Source organism: Coregonus clupeaformis, unplaced genomic scaffold, assembly GCF_020615455.1.
Source record: "Coregonus clupeaformis isolate EN_2021a unplaced genomic scaffold, ASM2061545v1 scaf1107, whole genome shotgun sequence".
In the NCBI taxonomy this organism is placed as follows: Eukaryota; Metazoa; Chordata; class Actinopteri; order Salmoniformes; family Salmonidae; genus Coregonus; species Coregonus clupeaformis.
Genome location: NW_025534561.1, coordinates 32751 through 53896, shown reverse-complemented (window position 1 = coordinate 53896; position 21146 = coordinate 32751).

The following is a 21146-nucleotide window of genomic DNA, read 5'->3' as shown; positions in this document are numbered from 1 at the left end:
TTTTTTTTTGTTATCCCGACAGGATGATTATTGAATTTTGGGTGTTGTGATAGTACGTGTGTCGCAAACCATTTTGGTTTGCTCTTTTAAGGGTGGGGAGTGTTACGGATACAGGTATCCTGTGTTTTTGTGTGTTTCTCTCCTTCTGCCCTAATCACAGGTGTCCTGTATGTTCCTGATTGGTGGTCGTTGAGGTGTCTGCTGATTGGACCAATCAGTGAACATTCCTGTGAATAGCACCACCTGTTACTCACGTTTTGTTGAATCACACAGCCCATTGTATAAAAACCAGTCTTGTGTTTGTTGAGAAAGAGAGAGACTTTTTCCATATGTGAGTATGGACACGGTGGTGTCCTGTGTGTTGTGTACTCACTAAGTTGTTGGTTACCCTATAGGTAACTTTTATTAGAATATATTTCTTTACCTGAGTGTGGGATACTGTTGTATCCTGTGTACTTATTTAATTGCTGATTACCCTGTTTAGTAGCTTTGTGTGTTTCTGGGAAAAGGGGAGTTTAAGCTAGTTGCCCTTGGGCGTACATTACCCGTAGGAAGAAATCTGTCTATAAACACCAGTTAGACCTGAGCGGACCACCCACTGTAGTTTTGTATGGTAGCAGTAGCCTAAGCGGTTCTTGAGGCAGGCAAGATCAGTTTAGGGGTTTTACACTATTGTTTCATTTCTTGGGTCCTGCTCAGCCCCTTTTTCCCAAACCCTTACCGTGTGTTCTGAAATAAACCATGTGTGTTTGACGGTAGCTCATGGTGGTTGTGTCATTTTTGGTTCTCACTGTTCCAGGTCACACTTATAATTTGCATAATTTATGTTACGGGTCTCATGTCCATCCACCCTAGACGTTTAGAGCCACGGGGTTCGTAACAACCACTTTACAATATGTTATTTTTTTTTGTGGGGTGGGGTAAGGGGGGGTAGAAGGATTACTTTATCCTATCCCAGGTATTCCTTAAAGAGGTGGGGTTTCAAGTGTCTCCGGAAGGTGGTGAGTGACTCCGCTGTCCTGGTGTCGTGAGTGAGCTTGTTCCACCATTGGGGTGCCAGAGCAGCGAACCGTTTTGACTGGGCTGAGCGGGAACTGTGCTTCCGCAGAGGTAGGGGGGCCAGCAGGCCAGAGGTGGATGAACGCAATGCCCTCGTTTGGGTGTAGGGACTGATCAGAACCTGAAGGTACGGAGGTGCCGTTCCCCTCGCAGCTCCGTAGGCAAGCACCATAGTCTTGTAGCAGATGCGAGCTTCAACTGGAAGCCAGTGGAGTGTGTGGAGGAGCGGGGTGACGTTGAGAGAACTTGGGAAGGTTGAACACCAGACGGGCTGCGGCATTCTGGATGAGTTGTAGGGGTTTAATGGCACAGGCAGGGAGCCCAGCCAACAGCGAGTTGCAGTAATCCAGACGGGAGATGACAAGTGCCTGGATTAGGACCTGTGCCGCTTCCTGTGTAAGGCAGGGTCGTACTCTCCGAATGTTGTAGAGCATGAACCTACAGGATCGGGTCACCGCCTTGATGTTAGCGGAGAACGACAGGGTGTTGTCCAGGGTCACGCCAAGGTTCTTCGCACTCTGGGAGGAGGACACAACGGAGTTGTCAACCGTGATGGCGAGATCATGGAACGGGCAGTCCTTCCCCGGGAGGAAGAGCAGCTCCGTCTTGCCGAGGTTCAGCTTGAGGTGGTGATCCGTCATCCACACTGATATGTCTGCCAGACATGCAGAGATGCGATTCGCCACCTGGTTATCAGAAGGGGGAAAGGAGAAGATTAGTTGTGTGTCGTCTGCGTAGCAATGATAGGAGAGACCCAAGTGACTCTTGCTCTCTGTGTGTATCTGTCTCTATGGCTGCATTAAAGATCCGAATTGGTCTGCCTGTCTAAACGCAGCCTATGTTGTGTCTCTGTCAGTAGCTTGCCTCCTTGTCCTTCAGGACCCAGCCTTGCCAGTCTGAAGGACCTAGGTTAAATCAGTATTCTACTCTTAGCTCAACACCACACCCACACCCCTACCTCTCTAAGCGCTGAGGTCAAGGTGAACCTCTATAACTCCTATTGAACCCACCCTATACCCAATGGATTTCCCTGGCCTTTCCAGTTAACATTGCACTGCACTGATGGATAGGCCTTTTTTACTCAATAAAAACTGATGACGATGCTTGTTTAACAGTTGATCATCATCGTTCCATTGCTGAGAGGAATTTGAGGTCAAACTCAATGAGAAGCGGAAAGGCTGACAGACAGACTGATTAAGTACACACTCTCACAGTCTGAGGTCAGCGCTGACTGCTCCCCTCCAGTCTGATACATTTCATGCCCAGCAGCAGCAGAGTGCAATCAGTCCTCTTTTATTCTCTCTCTCCGCTCTCTCCTCATTTCTACTCTTCTCCTCTCTCTTCCTCTCTCCTCTCCTTTCCTCTCTTTCCTCGCTCTCATCTCTGCTCTCCTCTCCTCCGTTCTCCTCTCCCTCTCTCCCTCTCTCTCCTCTCCTCTCCTCTCCTCTCCTCTCCTCTCCTCTCCTCTCCTCTCTCCTCTCCTCTCTTTCCTCGCTCTCATCTCTGCTCTCCTCCGTTCTCCTCTCCTCTCTTTCCTCGTTCTCCTCTCCTCTCCTCTCCTCTCCTCCGTTCTCCTCTCCTCTCCTCTCTTTCCTCGCTCTTCTCTCCTCCGTTCTCCTCTCCTCTCCTCTCCTCTCCTCTCCTCCGTTCTCCTCTCCTCTTTTTCCTCGCTCTCCTCTCCTCTCCTCCGTTCTAATCTCCTTTCCTCTCCTCTCCTCCGTTCTCCTCTCCTCTCTTCTCCTGGTTTCTTCTCTCTGCTCCTAGTCTGAAGGGGAGAAGGAGCGTGTCCCAAATTGCACCCTATTCCTTATACGGTATAGTGCACAATGTATCAAACACAAAAGGATGAGAAGAAAAAATAAATCATAACCAAATGTTGATGGTTACTCCAAGCTCCAACAATGTGTTTGGGAAAGATTAAAGATTATGGTTTCATTCTTCGCCACTGGCTCATTTCTAAGTTCTAAAGCCACATTGGAGGGGGAGTAATGTATTACAAATCTTTTTACAGGTCCTAAAAGGGGTTGTTAATATAGATGAGAGTCTGTCCTCTGGTAGATGAGGCGAAAGTGGAGTCTTAATTGAAAACACAGAGAAAGGTCCTTCCGCTCTGAATTAGACTTCACCTCACCTTGATCACTTTTCAGACAGCCAGCGGAATATCGCTGAGCACCCCGCCGAGTACACGACTCGTACCGCTAGTCAAAGGGGCTAGTGCCGTCACACGAGGGCGACATCCCACAGTCTATGCGACAACTGCCGGTGACCATAGCAACAAAATAAACATTATCGACTTGTGAAAAAAAATCGCTACAACACCATAAGCATTCATAAAAATGCAACAGAAATGATTGGAATAGAACGCAATTAGTTTTATTGTTAAACGTGACTATTGTAAACTGATAGTGTTAGCTAGCTAGAGTGGGCAAGTAGAGTACTACAGTATGAGTTATAATACCCATAAAACCTAGCGGTCAAACAGGGAAATGGTTCCAATCGTTTTTTCCACAATTCATTTTAGAAACACTTTTAAAAAAAAGGGCTGTGGTTTGTGTAGGCTTACCCTGGCGTGATGCTTTGATAACCATGTAAATCTCTCCAGGACAACGTGAGTTATCAATATATTCACTTGTATTTACCCCCCACCCCCCCAAAAAAACTACAAATGCCATGATAATATGAACGAGACTGCCGAATCGAGGCAAAGGTAATAATCTCTGGATTAACTATCTAATGTTAGATAAATGTAGTAATTAATAAATAGGCTACATTTCTTTAAATGGACAATTCTGTGAACTGTCTTGAGCAAGTTTTAAAATTGACACAATAACTGTTAGCAAAGGTGTCCACTAGAGATGACATGCAGGAGCTTGCAGGGATTTGTAGTTTTGTACGACGTCTACTTTAATGCTTTTAGCATTTTCAAATCTGACAGTAAATAGAGTCAAATATATTGATAAAAGTCACCTTGTCCGAGCGAGATTTACATGGTTATCAAAACGTCACGCCAGGGTTAGTCTACATGCAAGACAGCCTTTATTTGAAGTGTTTCTAAAATCCCCTGTGGGAAAAAGATTGGAACCATTTCCCTGTTTGACCACCAGGTTTTATGGGTATTATGACACGTCCACTGTGGGGCTCTGTTAGCTGCTCCTGCTGTTGGATGTACCTGCTGACATATCACCTCTTAGGCTACTGTGAATGGTCAAAATCGACAGCACCGCTTGGAAAAATAGAGCAGCATCCTATTTTCTCTGCTTCGGCTGAGTGGCACCATTGGCACCGCGCCACCAGAGTATGGGGTAGCTGAAGCCCAATATTGTGACCAGAGTATGGGTAGCTGAAGCCCAATATTGTGACCAGAGTATGGGTAGCTGAAGCCCAATATTGTGACCAGAGTATGGGTAGCTGAAGCCCAATATTGTGACCAGAGTATGGGTAGCTGAAGCCCAATATTGTGACCAGAGTATGGTAGCTGAAGCCCAATATTGTGACCAGAGTATGGGTAGCTGAAGCCCAATATTGTGACCAGAGTATGGGTAGCTGAAGCCCAATATTGTGACCAGAGTATGGGTAGCTGAAGCCCAATATTGTGACCAGAGTATGGGTAGCTGAAGCCCAATATTGTGACCAGAGTATGGGTAGCTGAAGCCCAATATTGTGACCAGAGTATGGGTAGCTGAAGCCCAATATTGTGACCAGAGTATGGGTAGCTGAAGCCCAATATTGTGACCAGAGTATGGGGTAGCTGAAGCCCAATATTGTGACCAGAGTATGGGGTAGCTGAAGCCCAATATTGTCACCAGAGTATGGGTAGCTGAAGCCCAATATTGTCACCAGAGTATGGGTAGCTGAAGCCCAATATTGTCACCAGAGTATGGGTAGCTGAAGCCCAATATTGTCACCAGAGTATGGGTAGCTGAAGCCCAATATTGTCACCAGAGTATGGGTAGCTGAAGCCCAATATTGTCACCAGAGTATGGGTAGCTGAAGCCCAATATTGTCACCAGAGTATGGGTGAGTGGGTGTGTCGAAAGGCGTGGGTGTATGGAAAGCGAATCAGCTAATTGGGCAGTTGTATTGCCACTAAAGACCATTTTGCACGACGAATCGATATTTTTTCTCTCACATTTTATTTCAAGTAGGATAGCAGCCTACACAATAAATAACTAATATTGATAACCATCTAGATGTCATCTTTATACATACTAGTGGCGGTCGGTGCCGTTTAAGATGAGGGAGGACGATTATTTTTATGAGCATGGCCTTATTTCTATTACAGCATATTGGATGACTGTCATTCATATTCCATTCACCCAGCTCAATGTAACATCGATAGGTTTAGGCTACTACATGATCATCTAATTTTCCCTATACCCATCATGAGGTTGCTACAACCTAGCCTATGAATGAAAGTTTACAATGTAGGTGCACAGGTTGAGAGATATTTGAGTAATCAAAGTGACAGACATTGACACATTCAATACCGCCTTGCACACTCTTGTCTGCATCTAGCTGAACTAGGGTGTAATCGTTAGTCCAACAGTTGCAAACGAGAGTTTCTATTGGACAAATTCAGGTATGTTTAACCTGTAAGAAAGGTTTTTCAACAGAATCGGCGGAATGAATACACCCCTGATCACACAGTTAGGTCACAATCTGTTTCTTTAGTAGATGTCATCCTGTCCCCTGTCCTCTGTATGTTTCCCCTGCCCCCTTTTCCCCTGTCCCCAGTCCTGTCCCCCTGCCCGATGTCCCCAGTCCTGTCCCCCTGCCCGATGTCCCCTGTCCTCAGTCCTGTCCCCCTGCCCGATGTCCCTGTCCGCAGTCCTGTCCCCCTGTCTGATGTCCCCAGTTCTGTCCCCCTGTCCGATGTCCCCGTCCCTTTTTCCATTGTTCCCTGTCCCCTTTTCCATTGTCCCCTGTTCCCTTTCCATTGTCCCCTGTTCCCTTTCCATTGTCCCCTGTCCCCTGTTCCCTTTTTCCATTGTCCCCTGTCCCCTGTTCCCTTTCCATTGTCCCCTGTCCCCTGTTCCCTTTCCATTGTCCCCTGTCCCCTGTTCTCTTTTTCCATTGTGCCCTGTCCCCTTTTCCATTGTCCCCTGTTCCCTTTCCATTGTCCCCTGTCCCCTGTTCCCGTTTTCCATTGTCACCTGTCCCCTGTTTCCTTTTCCATTGTCCCCTGTCCCCTGTTCCCTTTTCATTGTCCCCTGTCCCCTTTTCCATTGTCCCCTGTCCCCTGTTCCCTTTCCATTGTTCCCTGTTCCCTTTTCATTGTCCCCTGTCCCCTGTCCCCTGTCCCCTTTTCCATTGTCCCCTGTCCCCTGTTCCCTTTTCATTGTCCCCTGTCCCCTTTTCCATTGTCCCCTGTTCCCTTTCCATTGTCCCCTGTCCCCTGTCCCCTTTTCCATTGTCCCCTGTCCCCTGTTCCCTTTTCATTGTCCCCTGTCCCCTGTCCCCTGTTCCCTTTTCCATTGTCCCCTGTCCCCTGTTCCCTTTTCACTGTCCCCTGTCCCCTTTTCCATTGTCCCCTGTCCCCTGTTCCCTTTTCATTGTCCCCTGTCCCCTGTCCCCTGTTCCTTTTTCCATTGTCCCCGTCCCCCTGTCCTCTGTATGTGTTCTGTGTGTCATTATTAGTTGCTGTAATGGATGGCAGAACGGTAGGGGTCAGGGTTTAGGTTACACTGGATGTATAGCAAATAATACCCTACTGTATATACTGTATTTGTATTTATTAAGGATCCCCATTAGCTGCTGTCAAGGCAGCAGCTACGCTTCCTGGGGTCCAGCAACATTAAGGCAGTTATATAGAGTTTAAAATATGACATGACATTACATTTCATATCACTTTACCCAATACCTTTAGTGTGTTCCCTCAGGCCACTGCTTCACTATCACATATTTACAATACAACATCCATGTGTACGTGTGTGTAGAGTGCGTGTCTTATCATGTGCCTGTGCCTGTCTGTGTCTCTTCACAGTCCACGCTGTTCCATAAGGTGTATTTGTACCTGTTTTTTAAAAATGTGATTCTACTGCTTGGATCAGTTACCTGATGTGGAATAGAGTTCCATGTAGCCATGGCTCTATGTAGTACTGTGCGCCTCCTATAGTCTGTTTTTGACTTGGGGATTGTGAAGAGACCTTTGGTGGCATGTCTTGTGGGGTATGCATGGGTGTCCGAGCTGGTAGTTTAAACAGACACCTCGGTGCATTCAGCCTGTCAACACTTCTTACAAAGACAAGCAGTGATGAAGTTAATCTGTCCTCCACTTTGAGCCACTAGAGATTTACATGTACAGTGCCTTGCAAAAGTAATCATCCCCCTTGGCGTTTTTCCTATTTTGTTGCATTACAACCTGTAATTTAAATTGATTTTTATTTGGATTTCATGTAATGGACATACACAAAATAGTCGAAATTGGTGAACTGAAATGAAAAAAATTACTTGTTTCAAAAAATTATAAAGAATAAATAATGGAAAAGTGGTGCGTGCATATGTATTCACCCCCTTTGCCATGAAGCCCCTAAATAAGATCTGGTGCAACCAATTACATTCAGAAGTCACATAATTAGTTAAATAAAGTCCACCTGTGTGCAATCTAAGTGTCACATGATCTGTCACATGATCTCAGTATATATACACCTGTTCTGAAAGGCCCCAGAGTCTGCAACACCACTAAGCAAGGGGCACCACCAAGCAAGCGGCACCATGAAGACCAAGGAGCTCTCCAAACAGGTCAGGGACAAAGTTGTGGAGAAGTACAGATCAGGGTTGGGTTATAAAAAAATATCAGAAACTTTGAACATCCCACGGAGCACCATTAAATCCATTATTAAAAAATTCAAAGAATATGGCACCACAACAAACCTGCCAAGAGAGGGCCGCCCACCAAAACTCACGGACCAGGCAGGAGGGCATTAATCAGAGAGGCAACAAAGAGACCAAAGATAACCCTGAAGGAGCTGCAAAGCTCGACAGCGGAGATTGAAGTATCTGTCCATAGGACCACTTTAAGCTGTACACTCCACAGAGCTGGGCTTTACGGAAGAGTGGGCAGAAAAAAGCCATTGCTTAAAGAAAAAAATTAACAAACACGTTTGGTGTTCGCCAAAAGGCATGTGGGAGACTCCCCAAACATATGGAAGAAGGTACTCTGGTCAGATGAGACTAAAATTTAGCTTTTTGGCCATCAAGGAAAACGCTATGTCTGGCGCAAACCCAACACGCAAACCCAACACATCTCATCACCCCGAGAACACCATCATGCTGTGGGGATGTTTTTCATTGGCAGGGACTGGGAAACTGGTCAGAATTGAAGGAATGATGGATGGCACTAAATACAGGGAAATTCTTGAGGGAAACCTGTTTCAGTCTTCCAGAGATTTGAGACTGGGACGGAGGTTCACCTTCCAGCAGGACAATGACCCTAAGCACACTGCTAAAACAACACTTGAGTGGTTTAAGGGGAAACATTTAAATGTCTTGGAATGGTCTATTCACAGCCCAGACCTCAATCCAATTGAGAATCTGTGGTATGACTTAAAGATTTCTGTACAACTTCGGAACCCATCCAACTTGAAGGAGCTGGAGCAGTTTTGCCTTGAAGAATGGGCAAAAACCCCAGTGGCTAGATGTGCCAAGGGGGGGGGGGGGTTCTTGTTATTGTTTCACAATAAAACATATTTTGCATCTTCAAAGTGGTAGGCATGTTGTGTAAATCAAATGATACAAACCCCCCAAAAATCTATTTTAATTCCAGGTTGTAAGGCAACAAAATAGGAAAAATGCGAAGGGGGTAAATACTTTCGCAAGCCACTGTATAATGTTAGCTCTCCGTGTACATTTAAGGGCCAGCCGCGCTGCCCTGTTCTGTGCCAGTTGTAATTTTCCATGGTCCATCTTTGTGGCACCAAAACTAGGGCATGTAGGACTTGCCTTATTGATAGTGCTGTTAAAAAGGTAGAGCAGCGCTTTATAATGGACATACTTCTCCCCATCGTAGCTACTGTTGTATCAATATGTTTTGACCATGACAGTTTACAATTCAGGCTTACTCAAAGCAGTTTAGTCTCCTCAACTTGCTCAATTTCCACATTATTTATTACAAGTTTTAGTTGAGGTTTAGGGTTTATTGAAGTATTTGTTTCAAATACAATGCTTTTAGTTTTTGAAATATTTAGGACTAACTTAATCCTTGCCACCCATTCTGAAACTAACTGCAGCTCTTTGTTAAGCGTTGCAGTGATTTCACTCGCTGTAGTAGCTGACGTGTATAGTGTTGAGTCATCCGCATACATAGACACACTGGCTTTACTCAAGGCCAGTGGCCTGTCATTAGTAAAGATTGAAAAAAGTAAGGGGCCTAGACAGCTGCCCTGGGGAATTCCTGATTCTACCTGGATTATGTTGGAGAGGCTTCCATTAAAGAACACCATCTGTGTTCTGTTAGACAGGTAACTCTTTATCCACAATATAGCAGGGTGTGTAAAGCCATAACACATACACTACCGTTCAAAGGTTTGGGGTCACTTAGAAATGTCCTTGTTTTTTCGAAAGAAAAGCAATTTTTTTGTCCATCAAAATAACATCAAATTGATCAGAAATACTGTGTAGATATTGTTAATGTTGTAAATGGCTATTGTAGCTGGAAATGGCAGATTTTTAATGGAATATCTAGATAGGCGTACAGAGGCCCATTATCAGCAACCATCAGTCCTGTGTTCCAATGGCACGGTGTGTTTGCTAATCCAAGTTTATCATTTTAAAAGGCTAATTGATCATTAGAAAACCCTTTTGCAATTATGTTAGCACAGCTGAATGTTTGTAGCACTTTTCTGGGATGCTTGCTTGTTTTCATTGCTTTACTGGGAAGCTTAGCAGAAGTAGACATGCTCATATTATTTATGTTTGGGCAGGATGAGCTGCACACAGTAGACATCCTACTAGTGCACACCTCAGTGCTAGCTGTATATCTCTGGTTTATAGGCACATGATTACTGCATACAATAGCTGTAGGATCAGCAGAGGCATTCAGGGCCGTTAGAGGGAGATACAATAAATTAGGTTACTTATATTGTGTCTACTGATGCCCCTGGTATAATGTACATTTGCTGAAGCATTATGACAACTCAGCGACACAATGGTAGTGATTAACTTAGCTGGGCTTGGGTCGTTGTTAAGTCAATGTCTCAACACAGCCTTATAATGCTGTGAAAGAATCCAGGAAACCAAATGATTCGGGTGGATCCCATCCTCCTTCTAAAACTAGCTTTGTATCAAAATTGTCAATAAATGTTACACCCACAGAGCTGCAACAGTCTCATAGCCAGTTATGGAGGGCTAAAAGTCTGCTGAAACGTTCAATGCCATGATTTAGGGAGGGCACAGGGTCAGATATTATGGGGTGTTTGTTGGTGTCAAGCAGAGACCCAATCAGTTCTTTAAAATCCATCTTCAGCTGTTCTGAGCTGCCCTTCATAATGTAATTTAATCCCATATGAACTATGATACACTCAATTTCCTGATGCAGGTTTAAAATGTTTGGGAGCAGCATATTAATGTCCTGTAATTGTTTTTGCTCCAGGGACTGAGTCATTTCTCACCATTGAACTGCCCAATACAATGGCCAGAGAAGGGGATGGAGAAACCCGCCCATATAGGAGACACTCTTTAGAGGCTCTGGTCAAAGGTAGTGGATAGGGTTAGGGTGCCATTTGGGACACTCAATCTTAGCATAGGCATTAGCAGTGGTGTAAAGTACTTAAGTAAAAATACTTTAAAGTACTACTTAAGTAGTTTTTTGGGGTATCTGTACTTTACTATTTATATTTTTGACAACTTTTACTTTTACTTCACTACATTCCTAAAGAAAATTAGGTACTTTTTACTCCATACATTTTCACATTTTGAATGCTTAGCAGGACAGGACAATTGTCTAATTCACACACTTATCAAGAGAACATCCCTGGTCGTCCCTACTGCCTCTTATCTGGCGGACTCACTAAACACAAATGCTTCGTTTGTAAATTATGTCTGAGTGTTGGAGTGTGCCCCTGGCTATCTGTAAATTAAAAAAACTGTGGGGAGAACAAGTATTTGATACACTGCCGATTTTGCAGTGCATCAAATCGGCAGTGTATCAAATACTTGTTCTCCCCACTGTATAAGGAATTTGAAATTATTTATACTTGTACTTCTACTTTTGATACTTAAATATATTTTAGCAATTCCATTTACTTTTAATACTTAAGTATATTTAAAACCAAATACTTTTAGACTTTTACTCAAGTAGTATTTTACTGGGTGACTTTCACTTTTACTTGAGTCATTTTCTATTACGGTATCTTTACTTTTACTCAAGTATGAGATTGGGTACTTTTTCCACTACTGAATTCAAAATGCCTACTCTGTGTTTTTATGCAGGTTTTAGAGTATTCACATGAAAATTTGTCGACAATTGGATGGAAACCTAGCTAATGGCACTGCTCATGCAGTCACAGACGCCATAATGGGACAGATACAAAGATGAGAAGTCTATGTCTAATGCTTACTGTATGGTTTGGGTTTATCTGTCCCCAGTTTTCAGTCTGGTTATGGTTATCTACAGTACAATCTGCTGTACTCTTTGTTCTGTTTTTCAGTGGTGGGTTCTCCTTTAACACAGAAGGAGCGTCAGAGTTGCACTAAATGTGTCTGAGTGAATGTGTGTGTCAGTGTGTCAGGAGAAGACTAAGTGTTTGTGTGTGTTTGCTCTGCCGTGTTATCACATTTACACTTGGTTAATTTGTGGCTTCCTTCCTTTGTTCTTATTCAGGATTCACCTATGAACTGTTGCGTTGAAAAAACTTTGCTAATTTGTGACTACAAAGAGTACAAACAGAATACAAACAAGAGTATAATCGGTAGCTTATTAGCATTTTTCTATTAGCATTTTTCCACCTGGGTACTGAACCGTACAATAGGCTACTGGTTCATTTGTTATGGGTTCAGTTCTGTTCTGATTCTGCTCATTTTGGTTTTCCATTTAAAAATGAACAGATGTAGGTCCGAATGTCGTTGCATATACTAGAATGCTGCTGCAGATGATAAATGTGGAAGCGTAACTAGGCAAAGATTCAGACCAGAATGTAAACACAGACCGATTAGCTCATCACTGGCGAAAACAACAACAAACTGTCCGATGCAGTAGAAGCATTTTTCGTCCTTTGTCTCCTTGTCAATGGCTGAACGAAGTTGCTGGATATTGACGGGAACTGGAACAAGCTGTCATACACGTTGCTCCAGAGCATCCCAAACATGCTCAATGGGTGACATGTCTGGTGAGTATGCAGGCCATGGAAGAACTGGGACATGTTCAGCTTCCAGGAATTGTGTACAGATCCTTGTGACATGGGGCCGTGCATTATCATGCTGAAACATGAGGTGATGGCAGCGGATGAATGGCACGACAATGGGCCTCAGGATCTCGTCACGGTATCTCTGTACATTCAAATTGCCATCGATAAAATACAATTGTGTTTGTTGTCCATAGCTTATGCCTGCCCATACCATAACCCCACCGCCACCATGGGGCACTCTGTTCAGCAAACTGCTCCCCCACACGACACCATACATGCTGTCTGCCATCTGCCTGGTACAGTTGAAACCGGGATTCATCTGTGAAGAGAACACTTCTCCAGCGTGCCAGTGGCCTTCAAAGGTGAGCATTTTCCCACTGAAGTCGGTTACGACGCCGAACTGCAGTCAGGTCAAGACCCTTGTGAGGATTAACGAGCACGCAGATTAGTTTCCCTGAGATGGTTTTTCTGGCAGTTTGCACAGACATATTTTGGTTGTGCAAACCCACAGTTTTCATCAGCTGTCCAGGTGGCTGGTTTCAGACAATCCAGCAGGTGAAGAAGCCGAATGTGGAGGTCCTGGGCTGGCGTGGTTACACTTGGTCTGCAGATGTGAGGCCGGTTGGACGTACTGCCAAAATCTCTGAAATGACATTGGAGGCGGCTTATGGTAGAGAAATTAACATTTAATTATTTGGCAACAGCTCTGGTGGACATTCCTGCAGTCAGCATGCCAATTGCATGTTCCCTCAAATCTTGAGAAATCTGTGGCATTGTGTTGTGTGACAAAACTGCTCATTTTAGAGTGGCCTTTTATTGTCCCCAGCACAAGGTGCACCTGTGTAATGATCATGCCGTTTAATCAGCTTCTTGATATGCCACACCTGTCAGGTGGATGGATTATTTTGACAAAGGAGAAATGCTCACTGACAGGGATGTAGTCCCATGTAGCTCAGTTGGTAGAGCATGGCGCTTGCAACGCCAGGGTTGTGGGTTCAATTCCCATGGGGGAACAGTATAAAAATGTATGCACTCACTAACTGTAAGTTGCTCTGGATAAGAGTGTCTCATAAAATGTAATTTATGGAGCACTTCTGGGATCTTTTATTTCAGCTCATGAAACATGGTACCAACACATTTTTGTTCAATATAACTGATATCTGGTAGTGGTTCCCTAACTATTTCATTTTATACACTATAGGGGACAAATCAGAGTGGCAGCAAGTCTCAAACCTTTAATGGTTGAGTGTTTAGTCATGTCCTTTTGGTCTGCTTTGCCCTGTAGTCACTGCCAGTTCAGAAGCCTTAAGTGCAAGTGACATAAAACACCAAATATCAGTTGGTACGCTGTCATTTATTATGACATATTCACTATTAGCAGTTTCTGAATAGTTTTTCAATACAATCCAACAATAAAGTGCTGTTTTTTGCTGTATATTTAATGAGGCATACTGTAAATGCATTGTGGAAAAGTATTGTGGGAGGGTGAAAGAATCACTGGCTGATTAACATATTTTAAGGCGTGCCTTGTAAGTGGCTATATTTGTTGCACCCGTTAGTGTGAGCGCTGTACCAATTTAAATGAGATTTGGATGTAGTTCCCGAACGAGTAATTGTGTAGGGAACAGATCAGAGTGGCAGTCTCAAACCTTTAATGGTTGAATATTTAACCATATCCATCTGATCTGTTTTGCCCTGTAATCGCTGCCAGTTTAGAAGCCTTTGTTTAGGCCTCTAGATGTGCAGGTGGTATAAAACACAAAATATTTATTAATATGCTGTAATATACAAATACCAACCAGCCAACCTGCTTGCTCCAATCCCTTGCAACTACAGTAAAAGAGACAGTCAGAGATATATCTTGTATTTACAATTATTTTGAAGTTCAGTGTATCCATAACTACAACAACATTTTCAGTAACGGTTACAGAAACATTTTTACTTGCTATGACTGTGATGTATTTTTTTTATCAACCTTGGTTGAATGCACCGACTGTAAGTTGCTAAGGACAATAGTGCTTGCTAAATGACCAAAATGTAAATATAAAAATGAAAACTTGCAATATGTAATATGTCACTGGTTAATAAAAGTAATATGCTTGCAATTGGTACTGTAAATTAGATTACAGTAACTGACTTGGTACTATAAATCCGATTTCCAGTAAAAATGTTGGTACCGTAAAATGGATTACAGTAGCTGTACTGTAAAATAAATTACAGTAATTTACTGGCCAATTGCAGCCAGTAAGTTACTGTAAATTTGACAGGAAATGTTTTACAGTGTAGAGTCCAGCATTGAGATATATCACTCTCCAGTTTTGAAGTTTTTGTATCTTGTCGTTGTATCTGAAATATTTGCTAGCTCTATATTTCAGTTGCAAATATGATCGTATTGGAACATTGTTGTTGTTGTGATGATGATGACGGCCGGAAACCCCACCCCTCAGTACGCTTTGCAAGCGAACCAGATGTTTTTCGGGTACCAGACTGGTCACTTTTGGCCCTCACGAAACCGAAGCCAAACAAATGTAATAGAAAAAACTAACCCACCCACACCAGCTCAGATACGGTACAGTTCAGCACCTAGGTGGAAAACCGCTATATATATATATAACAAAATAATAAGTGTGATAATATAACATATGCCATTCAGTAGACACTCTTTTCCAAAGCGACTTACAGTCATACGTGCACACATTTTCATACGGGTGATTCCGTTATCTTGGCGTTGCAACCGCTATAATGTTGTTTTGGGAGCCATTGTGTATGTTGACAGATGAGGAGCCAAAAACCGGAACATTCAATGGATTTCTGTCTTTGTTGATTGAGCCTTTATGGCAAGGGCACACTTTAAGTTTGATAGTCTACCAGTGGTATAGAAAGCCTCTCTGAGCCCTCTGAAAACACGTGCACACAATATATTTCTCTCTCTCTCTCTCTCTCTCTCTCTCGCTTTAGCTTAATCGGTTCACTCTTCTCTAATGAACCCAGTGTGAGGCAACAGAGCAGGGTTTTTTATTCAGCCCTTCTGATGGAATGTGTCGGGGTTTAGTCTCTGAGGAGAATGTCACAATGGCACCGTGAATGTCACACCACCACCACCACATCCCTCTCAGAGCTCTGCTCATTTGTGTCTGTCTGTCCTCGGGCCAGAGAAATTTCAATGCCCTTTTTAGAAGGATGGTTTTGTCACACAGTGCCATTTCTAAATTGGAATGCATTCCGAGTCCCCTCCAACCCTGCGACCACCCTCCCTCCACCCCTCCTCGTTTTTTTTGGACCTTGCATGAGTTGAATTAGCATTTTGTAGGAACTGCAAGACATTTGCCACCATGGTTTGTGACAGATTTCACTGGCTCCATTTGACTGCTGCCCCGGGGGGACGTGGTGGAGCAGAGCAGCCTTCCGTTAGACCATCTGTTGAGTCTCACTGAGACTGGCTGGAGTTACCCAGCAGAGACTTGAGATACAGTGTGTGTGTGTGTGCGCACGTGTACGCACGCGTGTGTGTGTTTGCGTGTGCTTGTGTGCATGCATGCATGCGTGAGAGAGTCCTTAAGAGACTACTGCCATGTCTGCCACCACTCTGAAGCCCCAGTGTCTCTGCCATGTCTGCCACCACTCTGAAGCCCCAGTGTCTCTGCCATGTCTGCCACCACTCTGAAGCCCCAGTGTCTCTGTCATGTCTGCCACCACTCTGAAGCCCCAGTGTCTCTGCCATGTCTGCCACCACTCTGAAGCCCCAGTGTCTCTGCCATGTCTGCCACCACTCTGAAGCCCCAGTGTCTCTGCCATGTCTGCCACCGCTCTGAAGCCCCAGTGTCTCTGCCATGTCTGCCACCACTCTGAAGGCTCTGTGATGTCTGGGGATTATAATGTGCTATCACTAAGTGTTCTAGGTATCAGCAGACTGAAATATAAACATTTATTCATGTTTACTTGAGGTTATTACAGAAATGTTTTTGAAAAACTAAACTATGCATATTTCTATGTGGGAAAAGTTTTATTTGAGTGGAAACTGGGTGTAGTCCATTATTCAGATAACATTTAAGAAAAGAGTCCATTAAATGTCCATTTCATTTTCATAACAAGGTCATTTTCTTTTGGGACTCAGGCAGAATAGAAGCCAAGTGGAATAATAGTGTTTACACATAGATAGGCTGAAAGGGCACAGCGTGGAGGGATGGAGGGATGGAGGCTGGTGCATTAACATAATGAAACATCCTTAGAAAGCATTGAGGCCAATTTACATCAGTGCTGGCAGGGCAGAGGAGAGGAGAGGGGAGCAGAGGAGAGCAGAGGAGAGGAGAGTAGAAGAGAGGAGAGGAGAGGAGAGGAGACGAGACGAGACGAGAGGAGTGCAGAAGAGCGGAGAGGAGAGGAGGGCCGGCAGGGCAGAGCAGAGCAGAGCAGAAGGCAGAGCAGGGCTGTCTTCTGAGGCCTAAATCATTTATAATCCATTATGCTCTTCAACAGCCTGCTATGGGAGAGGAGGAGAGGAAGAATGTGGTGTAGGGATGTATAGAGGACATTCTGTATGGACAGCTAAACACTGAGCCATACATGGTTGTGTAGGTCTCCTGTTTCTAACAGGCTGAGCTCAGTGTATAGACGTCTCAGAGCCATCAGTGTAGGTCTCCTGTTCCTAACAGGCTGAGCTCAGTGTATAGACGTCTCAGAGCCATCAGTGTAGGTCTCCTGTTCCTAACAGGCTGAGCTCAGTGTATAGACGTCTCAGAGCCATCAGTGAAGGTCTCCTGTTCCTAACAGCTGAGCTCAGTGTATAGACGTCTCAGAGCCATCAGTGTAGGTCTCCTGTTCCTAACAGCTGAGCTCAGTGTATAGACGTCTCAGAGCCATCAGTGAAGGTCTCCTGTTCCTAACAGCTGAGCTCAGTGTATAGACGTCTCAGAGCCATCAGTGAAGGTCTCCTGTTCCTAACAGCTGAGCTCAGTGTATAGACGTCTCAGAGCCATCAGTGAAGGTCTCCTGTTCCTAACAGGCTGAGCTCAGTGTATAGACGTCTCAGAGCCATCAGTGTAGGTCTCCTGTTCCTAACAGCTGAGCTCAGTGTATAGACGTCTCAGAGCCATCAGTGTAGGTCTCCTGTTTCTAACAGGCTGAGCTCAGTGTATAGACGTCTCAGAGCCATCAGTGAAGGTCTCCTGTTTCTAACAGGCTGAGCTCAGTGTGTTGCTCTTGTTTCAGTAAATGTATTTTTTGTACGTTGTTAGTCTCGCTAGACAGACAGGTTTCCTCCCACAATGTTAAGACTAGTCAGTTGTTCTGTTGGCCTGCACCTTGCTATATCATTTTGAACCAAACCATACTACATTTAACATTTAACATTTAAGTCATTTAGCAGATGCTCATATCCAGAGCGACTTACAAATTGGTGCATTCAACTTAGGATAGCCAGTGGGACAACCACCACTGGGGGAGGGGGGGTGTAGAAGGATTACTGTTAGACTATTCCAGGTATTCCTTAAAGAGGTAGGGTTTCAAGTGTCTCCGGAAGGTGTTCAGTGACTCCACTGTCCTGGCGTCGTGGGGGAGCTTGTTCCACCATTGGGGTGCCAGAGCAGCGAATAGCTTTGACTGGGCTGAGCGGGAACTGTGCTTCGGTAGAGGTAGGGGGGCTAGAATGCCAGAGATGGATGAACGTAGTGCCCTCGTTTGGGTGTAGGGTCTGATCAGAGCAATTTTTGCAATTCGTTCCAGTCATTGGCAGCAGAGAACTAGAAGGAATGGCGGCCAAAGGAGGTGTTGGCTTTGGGGATGACCAGTGAGATATACCTGCTGGAGCGCATACTACGGGTGGGTGTTGCTATAGTGACCAATGAGCTAAGATAAGGCGGGGATTTGCCTAGCAGTGATTTATAGATGGCCTGGAGCCAGTGGGTTTGGCGACGAATATGTAGTGAGGACCAGCCAACAAGAGCGTACAGGTCACAGTGGTGGGTAGTATATGGGGCTTTGGTGACAAACTGATGGCACTCTGATAGACTACATCCAATTTGCTGAGTAGAGTGTTGGAGGCTATTTTGTAAATGACATCGCCGAAGTCAAGGATCGGTAGGATAGTCAGTTTTACGAGGGCATGTTTGGCAGCATGAGTGAAGGAGGCTTTGTTGCGAAATAGGAAGCCGATTCTAGATTTAACTTTGGATTGGAGATTCTTAATGTGAGTCTGGAAGGAGAGTTTACAGTCTAACCAGACACCTAGGTATTTGTAGTTGTCCACATACTCTAGGTCAGACCCGTCGAGAGTAGTGATTCTATTCGGGTGGGCGGGTGCCAGCAGCGTTCGATTGAAGAGCATGCATTTAGTTTTACTAGTGTTTAAGAGCAGTTGGAGGCTACTGAAGGAGTGTTGTATGGCATTGAAGCTTGTTTGGAGGTTTGTTAACACAGTGTCCAATGAAGGGCCAGATGTATACAAAATGGTGTCGTCTGCGTAGAGGTGGATCTGAGAGTCACCAGCAGCAAGAGCGACATCATTGATATACACGGAGAAAAGAGTCGGCCCAAGAATTGAACCTTGTGGCACCCCTATAGAGACTGCCATAGGTCCAGACAACAGGCCCTCCGATTTGACACATTGAACTCTATCTGAGAAGTAGTTGGTGAACCAGGCGAGGCAGTCATTTGAGAAACCAAGGCTATTTAGTCTGCCAATAAGAATGCGGTGGTTGACAGAGTCGAAAGCCTTGGCCAGGTCGATGAAGACGGCTGCACAGAACTGTCTATTATCGATCGCGGTTATAATATCGTTTAGGACCTTGAGCGTGGCTGAGGTGCACCCATGACCAGCTCGGAAACCGGATTGCATAGCGGAGAAGGTACGGTGGGATTCGAAATGGTCGGTGATCTGTTTGTTAACTTGGCTTTCAAAAATTTCGAAAGGCAGGGCAGGATGGATATAGGTCTGTAACAGTTTGGATCTAGAGTGTCACCCCCTTTGAAGAGGGGGATGACCGCGGCAGCTTTCCAATCTCTGGGGATCTCAGACGTTACGAAAGAGAGGTTGAACAGGCTAGTAATAGGGGTTGCGACAATTTCGGCGGCTAGTTTTAGAAAGAAATGGTCCAGATTGTCTAGCCCAGATGATTTGTAGGGGTCCAGATTTTGCAGCTCTTTCAGAACAGCAGCTGTCTGAATTTGTGTGAAGGAGAAGTGGGGGGGGCATGGGCAAGTTGCAGCGGAGGGTGCAGAGCTGGTGGCCGGGGTAGTGGTATCCAGGTGGAAAGCATGGCCAGCCGTAGCAAAATGCTTGTTGAAATTCTCGATTATTGTAGATTTATCGGTGGTGATAGTGTTTCCTAGCCTCAGTGCAGTGACAGCTGGGAGGAGGTGCTCTTATTCTCCATGGACTTTACAGTGTCCCAAAACTTTTTGGAGTTAGTGCTACAGGATGCAAATTTCTGTTTGAAAAATTAGCCTTTGTTTTCCTGTGCTTGTGTATATTGGTTCCTAACTTCCCTGAAAAGTTGCATATCGCGGGGGATATTTGATGCTAATGCAGTACGCCACAGGATGTTTTTGTGCTGGTCAAGGGCAGTCAAGTCTGAGGAGAACCAGGGGCTATATGTCATGAGCCCTCTCACTCCACCGGGTTACCACCTTAATTGGTTTCCACTATCTTCCACTCTGCTCACCTCCCTCTCTCTACTCAGCCTAACTAGCTCCACCTGTCCCTGCTCTGCTCGGCTCTAATTACTCTGCCAGCTGCGCTGCATTACCCACTAACCTCTCCCAGTATTTAAGGCCCTGTCTTTCAGCTCTCCGGTGTCAGATCGTCTGCAAAGCTCACACCCGGAACCTGTTTGCTCGCGCTTCTGGCTCACCCTGGTTTTGTGACTCCGGACCTGCCTGTTTATTGGATACTCTTCTGCCTTAGGAGATCCAGACCTGCTTCTGCCTTACGACTCCTGACTACTCTTCAATCCCGGTAACTCTGACCAGCCTTCTGCCTTGCTACTACGTATTTTGGATTCCCTTGAACTGTACTGCTGCCTGGTTTCATTCCGCCCTGTTGTGTCTGTGTTTCCTCCCCCCCCCCAGGACTTCTGGACCACCAACCACCGGCGTCATCGGACGCATCGCTGCCACTGGGGGAGGCACAGACCCAGCACATCGGACGGGGATAACCCCTGGAGCCTTCACTCACTCCCCTACATCCCTTTCCCTTTAAGTTTAAATAAACTTTCTGGTGTGACGCAATTGTGGTCCTCTTGTCGTCTGTCTGAACCGTGACAGTACGATCTGACCCTCATGGACTCAGCGCACACTTCCCCCGACATGGAAACCGAAGAGCCTGAGCAACCCACCGCCATGCTACGCCTGGAACACACTGAGAGAGAGCTAGGCCGCATGAGCGGCGTCATCTCCTCTCTGCTTCAGGTCGGCCACCAACAGCATCAGCAGTTCCAGCAGCACCAGCAGCAGTCCCAGCAGCAGCAACAACAACTCGCCATGATCATTCAACTCCTCACCAACCTGACCCCAGCCAGTCTGCCCACCAGCCCTGCCCCGAGTTACCTGCCCGGTCATTGCAGCCGCTGCTCCGAACCCAAGATTGGAAACCCCCGAGCGGTTCAACGGCGATTCAACCCAGGTCCGGCCATTTCCTGACTAGCTGCCGACTTCAGTTCTCCTTGCAGCCAAGGACCTTCGCCACGGAGGGGCTAAAGTTGGGTATGCCATCACTCACCTGACGGGCCGAGCTCGACTCTGGGGAACAGC